At 40.4% G+C, this 7,911-nt stretch overlaps 1 non-coding gene across 1 annotated transcript; it reads left to right on the forward strand.

Annotated features, from left to right (window-relative positions):
* The first annotated feature begins 2,901 nt into the window (after positions 1–2,901).
* LOC130953024 (small nucleolar RNA R71) lies at positions 2,902–3,009 on the forward strand. Its single transcript, XR_009075197.1, has one exon. It is a non-coding gene; the product is annotated as a small nucleolar RNA R71 (small nucleolar RNA).
* The last annotated feature ends 4,902 nt before the right edge of the window (positions 3,010–7,911 follow it).

Here is a 7,911-nt window from a genome sequence, read left to right on the forward strand (position 1 = left end):
ATAATTCTTTGGATCCGGGTTCACACTTTGATCATGGTTCTTGGTGATCCATGCATTGGCATAGAACTCTTGAACCATCAAGATTCCGACTTGTTGAATGGGGTTGGTAAGTACTTCCCAACCTTTTCTTCGGATCTCATGGCGGATCTCCGGATATTCACCCTTTTTGAGTGAAAAGGGGACCTCGGGGATCACTTTCTTCAAGGCCACAACTTCATAGAAGTGGTCTTGATGCACCCTTGAGATGAATCTATCCATCTCCCATGACTCGGAGGTGGAAGCTTTTGCCTTCCCTTTCCTCTTTTTAGAGATTTCTCCGGCCTTGGATGCCATAAATGGTTATGGAAAACGAAAAAGCAACGCTTTTACCACACCAAACTTAAAATGTTTGCTCGTCCTCGAGCAAAAGAAGAAAGAAGAGAGTAGAAGAAGAAGAAATGAGGGAGAAAGGGATGGCTATGTATTCGGCCAAAGAAGGGGAGAAGTGGTGTTTAGGTTGTGTGAAAATGAAGGAATGAAGAAGGGTATTTATAGAAGAGAGGGGAGATGGAGTTCGGCCATTATGGGTGGGTTTGGGAGGGAAGGTGGTTTGAATTTGAATGGAAGGTTAGGTGGGGTTTTATGAAGGATGGATGTGAGTGGTGAAGAGAAAGATGGGATTTGATAGGGGAAGGGTTTTTGGGGAAGAGGTATTGAGGTGATTGGTGAATGGGGGAAGAAGAGAGAGGGTGGTGGTGGGGTAGGTGGGGGTCCTGTGGGGTCCACAGATCCTGTGGTGTCAAGGAAAAGTCATCCCTGCACCAAATGTTGCTCAAAATCACGTTTTGAGCCATTTCTGGCGTTAAACGCCGGGCTGGTGCCCATTCCTGGCGTTTAATGCCAGGTTCTTGCCCTTTTCTGGCGTTTAACGCCAGTCTGGTGCCCCTTTCTGGCGTTAAACGCCCAGAATGGTGCCAGACTGGGCGTTAAACGCCCAATTGCTAGCCTCACTGGCGTTTAAACGCCAGTGAATTCTTCCTCCAGGGTGTGCTATTTTTCTTCCTGTTTTTCATTTTGTTTTTGCTTTTTTCATTGATTTTGTGACTTCTTATGATCATCAACCTACAAAAAAATAAAATAACAAAAGGAAATAGTTAATTATAAAACATTGGGTTGCCTCCTAACAAGCGCTTCTTTAATGTCATTAGCTTGACAGAGGACTCTCATGGAGCCTCACAGATACTCAGAGCAATGTGGGAACCTCCCAACACCAAACTTAGAGTTTGACTGTGGGGGTTCAACACCAAACTTAGAGTTTGGTTGTGGCCTCCCAACACCAAACTTAGAGTTTGACTGTGGGGGCTCTGTTTGTCTCTGATTTGAGAGAAGCTCTTCAAGCTTCTTCTCCATGATGACAGAGGGATGTCCTTGAGCCTTAAACACCAAGGATTCTTCATTCACCCTAATGATCAACTCTCCTCTATCAACATCAATCACAGCCTTTGCTGTGGCTAGGAAGGGTCTGCCAAGGATGATGGATTCATCCATGCACTTCCCAGTCTCTAGGACTATGAAATCAGTAGGGATGTAATGGTCTTCAACTTTTACCAAAACATTCTCTACAAGTCCATGAGCTTGTTTTCTTGAGTTGTCTGCCATCTCCAATGAGATTCTTGCAGCTTGCACCTCAAAGATCCCTAGCTTCTCCATTACAGAGAGGGGCATGAGGTTTACACTTGACCCTAAGTCACACAGAGCCTTCTTGAAGGTCATGGTGCCTATGGTACAAGGTATGGAAAACTTCCCAGGATCCTGCCTCTTTTGAGGTAATTTCTGCCTAGACAAGTCATCCAGTTCTTTGGTGAGCAAAGGGGGTTCGTCCTCCCAAGTCTCATTTCCAAATAACTTGTCATTTAGCTTCATGATTGCTCCAAGGTATTTAGCAACTTGCTCTTCAGTGATATACTCATCCTCTTCAGAGGAAGAATACTCATCAGAGCTCATGAAAGGCAGAAGTAAGTCCAATGGAATCTCTATGGTCTCATTTTGAGCCTCAGATTCCCATGGTTCCTCATTGGGGAACTCAGAGGAGATTGGTGCACGCCCATTGAGGTCTTCCTCAGTGGCGTCCACCTCCTCTCTTTCCTCTCCATATTCGGCCATGTTTATGGCTTTGCACTCTCCTTTTGGATTTTCTTCTGTGTTGCTTGGGAGAGTACTAGGAGGGAGTCCAGTAATTTTCTTGCTCAGCTGACCCACTTGTCCTTCTAAATTTCTGATGGAGGACCTTGTTTCAGTCATGAAACTTTGAGTGGTTTTGATTAGATCAGAGACCATGGTTGCTAAGTCAGAGGTATTCTGCTTAGAACTCTCTGTCTGTTGCTGAGAAGATGATGGGAAAGGCTTGCCATTGTTAAACCTGTTTCTTCCACCATTATTGTTATTGAAACCTTGTTGAGGTCTCTCTTGATTCTTCCATGAGAAATTTGGGTGATTTCTCCATGAAGAATTGTAGGTGTTTCCATAGGGTTCTCCTAGGTAATTCACCTCTTCCATTGAAGGGTTCTCAGGATCATAAGCTTCTTCCTCAGAAGAAGCATCCTTAGTACTGCCAGGTGCATTTTGCATTCCAGACAGACTTTGAGAAATCAAATTGACTTGTTGAGTCAATATCTTATTCTGAGCCAGTATGGCATTCAAAGTATCAATCTCAAGAACTCCTTTCTTCTGACTAGTCCCATTGTTCACAGGATTCCTTTCAGAAGTGTACATGAATTGGTTATTTGCAACCATTTCAATTAGCTCTTGAGCTTCTGTAGGCGTCTTCTTCAAATGAAGAGATCCTTCAGCAGAGCTATCCAAAGACATCTTGGATAGTTCAGAGAGACCATCATAGAAAATACCTATGATGCTCCATTCAGAAAGCATGTCTGAGGGACATTTTCTGATTAATTGTTTGTATCTTTCCCAAGCTTCATAGAGGGATTCTCCATCCTTTTGTCTGAAGGTTTGGACTTCCACTCTAAGCTTACTCCATTTTTGAGGTGGAAAGAACTTTGCCAAGAAGGCATTGACTAGCTTTTCCCAAGAGTCCAGACTATCTTTAGGTTGTGAATCCAACCATATTCTAGCTCTGTCTCTTACAGCAAAAGGGAATAGCATCAGTCTGTAGACCTCAGGGTCTACCCATTAGTCTTGACTGTGTCACAGATTTGCAAGAATTCAGCTAAAAACTGATGAGGATCTTCCATTGGAAGTCCATGGAACTTGCAATTCTGTTGCATTAGAGAAACTAATTGAGGCTTAAGCTCAAAGTTGTTTGCTCCAATGGCAGGGATAGAGATGCTTCTCCCATAGAAGTCGGGAGTAGGTGCAGTAAAGTCACCCAGCACCTTCCTTGCATTGTTGGCATTGTGTTGTTTTCGGCTGCCATGTGTCTTCTTCTTTGAAGAATTCGGTCAGGTCCTCAACAGAGAGTTGTGCTTTAGCTTCTCTTAGCTTTCGCTTCAAGGTTCTCTCAGGTTCAGGGTCAGCTTCAACAAGAATGCCTTTGTCTCTGCTCCTGCTCATATGATAGAGAAGAGAAAAAGAAAGTGTGGAATCCTCTATGTCACAGTATAGAGATTCCTTGAGGTGTCAGAGGAAACGAAAAATAGAAGAAGGAGGTAGAAGAATTCGAACTTGAGTAGATAGAGTTCGAATTGTGCATTAAGAAGGAGTAGTATTCCATAAATAGAAGGATGTGAGAAGGAGGGAAGAGGATTTTCGAAAATTAATTAAAAAGATGTCAAAAACATTTTGAAAATTGATTGATAATTTTCGAAAATTGAAAGTGGAAAAGAAATCAAGTGATTTTTTTTGAAAAAGATTTTGAAATTAGAAGTTAAAAAGATTTGATTGAAGACTGATTTTGAAAAAGATGTGATTAAAGAGATATGATTGAAAAGATTTGATTTAAAAACAATTTTAAAAGATATGTTTTGAAAACAATGTTTTAAAAGATTTGATTTTGAAAATCAATGACTTGTCTAACAAGAAAAGATATGAATCAAACATTAAACCTTCCTCAACAGAAAAGGCAACATACTTGAGATGTTCAATCAAATCATTAATTGTTAGTAAGTATCTTTGAAAAAGGAACGAAATTGATTTTGAAAACATTTGATTGAAAAGATATGATTTGAAAAAGATTTGGTTTTGAAAATCTTTGAAAACTTGAAAAAAATTGATTTGAAAAACAAAATCTTCCCCCTTTTCCATCCTGGCGTTAAACGCCCAGAATGGTATACATTCTGGCGTTTAACGCCCAAAATGCTACCTCTTTGGGCGTTAAACGCCAGTCTGTCTTCTTCACTGGGCATTTTTGAATGCTCAGCTTTTTCTGTATAATTCCTCTGCAGCATGTTCTGAATCTTCAATTCTTTGTATTATTGACTTGAAAAGACACAAATTAAAAATATTTTTGGATTTTTTTTAATAATGAAAGTGCAACAAGAATCAAATAACAATGCATGCAAGACACCAAACTTAGCAGTTTGTATACTACTGACACTATATGAGACACATAAACACTCAAGCCAAAAGAATTCAAAGATCAGAGTAAGAAATCATCAAGAATTACTTGAAGATCCTTAAGACACATGAATGAATGCATGCAATTGACACCAAACTTAAGATGAGACACTAGACTTAAGCAAGAAACATAAATTTTTTTTTTCGAAAATCAAGTGGAAAAAGATATCAAAATTCTTAATGAGAATTCCAGGAATCAGTGCAATGCTAGTCTAAGACTCCGGTCCAGGAATTAGACATGGCTTCACAACCAGCCAAGCTTTCAAAGAAAGCTTCGGTCCAAAACACTAGACATGGCCAAAGGCCAGCCAAGCTTAGCAGATCACTGCTCAAAGCAAGATTGATAGAATCAACAAGCTCTTGTGATGATAAGTTGAAACCTCGGTCCAATGAAATTAGACATGGCTTCTCAGCCAGCCAGATTTCAACAAATCATCATGAAACTCTAGAATTCATCTTCAAGAATTTCGAAAAAAATACCTAATCTAAGCAACAAGATGAACCTTCAGTTGTCCAAACTGAACAATCCCAGGCATTGTTACCAAAAGCTTGCTCAAAACTTGAACAATCCCCGGCAACGGCGCCAAAAAACTTGGTGCGCGAAATTGTGACCAATACTTTTCACAACTCTCATAATCCCCGGTCATGAACTCCAAGAACTTGGTGGTTCAATTCCATGGCATTACACAACTTCGCACAACTAACCAGCAAGTGCACTGGGTCGTCCAAGTATACCTTACGTGAGTAAGGGTCGATCCCACGGAGATTGTTGCTATGAAGCAAGCTATGGTCATCTTGTAAATCTTAGTCAGGCAAACTCAAATGTATGATGGTGATGAACGAAAATAACATAAAAGATAAAGATAGAGATACTTATGTAATTCACTGGTAGGAACTTCAGATAAGCGCATGAAGATGCCTTCCTTCCGTCTCTCTGCTTTCCTACTGTCTTCATCCAATCCTTCTTACTCCTTTCCATGGCAAGCTTATGCAAGGGTTTCACCGTTGTCAGTGGCTACCTCCATCCTCTCATTGGAAATGTTCAACGCACCCTGTCACGGCACGGCTATCCATCTGTCGGTTCTCAATCAGGCCGGAATAGAATCCAGTGATTCTTTTGCGTCTGTCACTAACGCCCGCCCTCAGAAGTTTGAAGCACGTCACAGTCATTCAATCATTGAATCCTACTCAGAATACCACAGACAAGGTTAGACCTTCGGATTCTCTTGAATGCCGCCATCAGTTCTCGCCTATACCACGAAGACTCTGATCTCACGGAATGGCTGGCTCGTTGTCAGGCGAGCACTCGGTTGTCAGGCGATCAACCATGCATCGTGTTATCAGGAATCCAAGAGATATTCACTAAGCCTCAAATGCTTGTAGAACACGAGTGGTTGTCAGTCACCTTGTTCATGAGTGAGAATGGTGATGAGTGTCAATCATCACCTTCATCAAGTTGAAGAACAAGTGATATATTGGACAAAGAACAAGCGGAATTGAATAGAAGAACAATAGTAATTGCATTAATACTCGAGGTACAGCAGAGCTCCACACCTTAATCTATGGTGTGTAGAAACTCCACGTTGAAAATACATAAGCATAAGGTCTAGGCATGGCCGAATGGCCAGCCTCCCAATGATCTAAGATAGCATAAAACGAAGATAGCTACCAAAGTCCTCTAATACAATAGTAAAAGGTCCTACTTATAGATAACTAGTAGCCTAAGGTTTACAGAAATGAGTAAATGACATAAAAATCCACTTCCGGGCCACTTGTGTGTGCTTGGGCTGAGCAATGAAGCAATTTCGTGTAGAGACTCTTCTTGGAGTTAAACGCCAGCTTTCATGCCAGTTTGGGCGTTTAACTCCCATTTGGGTGCCAGTTCCAGCGTTTAACGCTGGGATTTCTTGAGGTGACTTTGAACGCCGGTTTGGGCCATCAAATCTTGGGCAAAGTATGGACTATCATATATTGCTGGAAAGCCCAGGATGTCTACTTTCCAACGCCGTTGAGAGCGCGCCAATTGGTATCTGTAGCTCCAGAAAATCCACTTCGAGTGCAGGGAGGTCAGAATCCAACAGCATCTGCAGTCCTTTTCAGTCTCTGAATCAGATTTTTGCTCAGAACCTTCAATTTCAGCCAGAAAATACCTGAAATCACAGAAAAACACACAAACTCATAGTAAAGTCCAGAAAAGTGAATTTTAACTAAAAACTAATAAAAATATACTAAAAACTCAACTAAAACTACCAAAAACATACTAAAAACAATGCCAAAAAGTGTATAAATTATCCGCTCATCACAACACCAAACTTAAATTGTTGCTTGTCCTCAAGCAACTGAAAATCAAATAAGATAAAAAGAAGAGAATATGCAATGAATTCCAAAAACATCTATGAAGATCAGTATTAATTAGATGAGCGGGCTTTTAGGTTTTTGCCTCGAAAGTTTTGGCATCTCACTCTATCCTTTGAAATTCAGAATGGTTGGCTTCTTTAGGAACTCAGAATCCAGATAGTGTTATTGATTCTCCTAGTTAAGTATGATGATCTTGAACACAGCTACTTCATGAGTCTTGGCCGTGGCCCAAAGCACTCTGTCTTCCAGTATTACCACCGGATACATACATGCACAGACACATAATTGGGTGAACCTTTTCAGATTGTGACTCAGCTTTGCTAAAGTCCCCAATTAGAGGTGTCCAGGGTTCTTAAGCACACTCTTTTTGCCTTGGATCACAACTTATTTCTTTCTTTTTCTTTCTTTTCTTTCTTTTTTTCGGTTTTTTTTTTTCGCCTCTTTTTTTTTTTGTATTCACTGCTTTTTCTTGCTTCAAGAATCATTTTTATGATTTTTCAGATCCTCAGTAACATGTCTCCTTTTTCATCATTCTTTCAAGAGCCAACCTTCATGAACCACAAATTCAAGATACATATGCACTGTTTAAGCATACATTCAGAGAACAAGAGTAATGCCACCACATCAAATAATTGAACTATTATAAAATTTAGAATTCATGCAATTCTTTCCTTTTCAATTGAGCACATTTTTATTCAAGAAAGGTGATGGATTCATAGGACATTCATAACTTTAAGGCATAGACACTTAAGACACTAATGATCACAAGACACAAACATAGATAAACATAAGCACTAAAATTCGAAAAACAGAAAATAAAGAACAAGGAGATTAAAGAACGGGTCCACCTTAGTGATGGCGGCTCTTTCTTCTTCTTGAAGATCCTATGGAGTGCTTGAGCTCCTCAATGTCTCTTCCTTGTCTTTGTTGCTCCTCCCTCATGATTCTTTGGTCTTCTCTAATTTCATGGAGGATGATGGAGTTTCTTGATGCTCCACCCTT

This window comes from Arachis stenosperma, chromosome 9 (assembly GCF_014773155.1).
Source record: "Arachis stenosperma cultivar V10309 chromosome 9, arast.V10309.gnm1.PFL2, whole genome shotgun sequence".
Taxonomy (NCBI): Eukaryota; Viridiplantae; Streptophyta; class Magnoliopsida; order Fabales; family Fabaceae; genus Arachis; species Arachis stenosperma.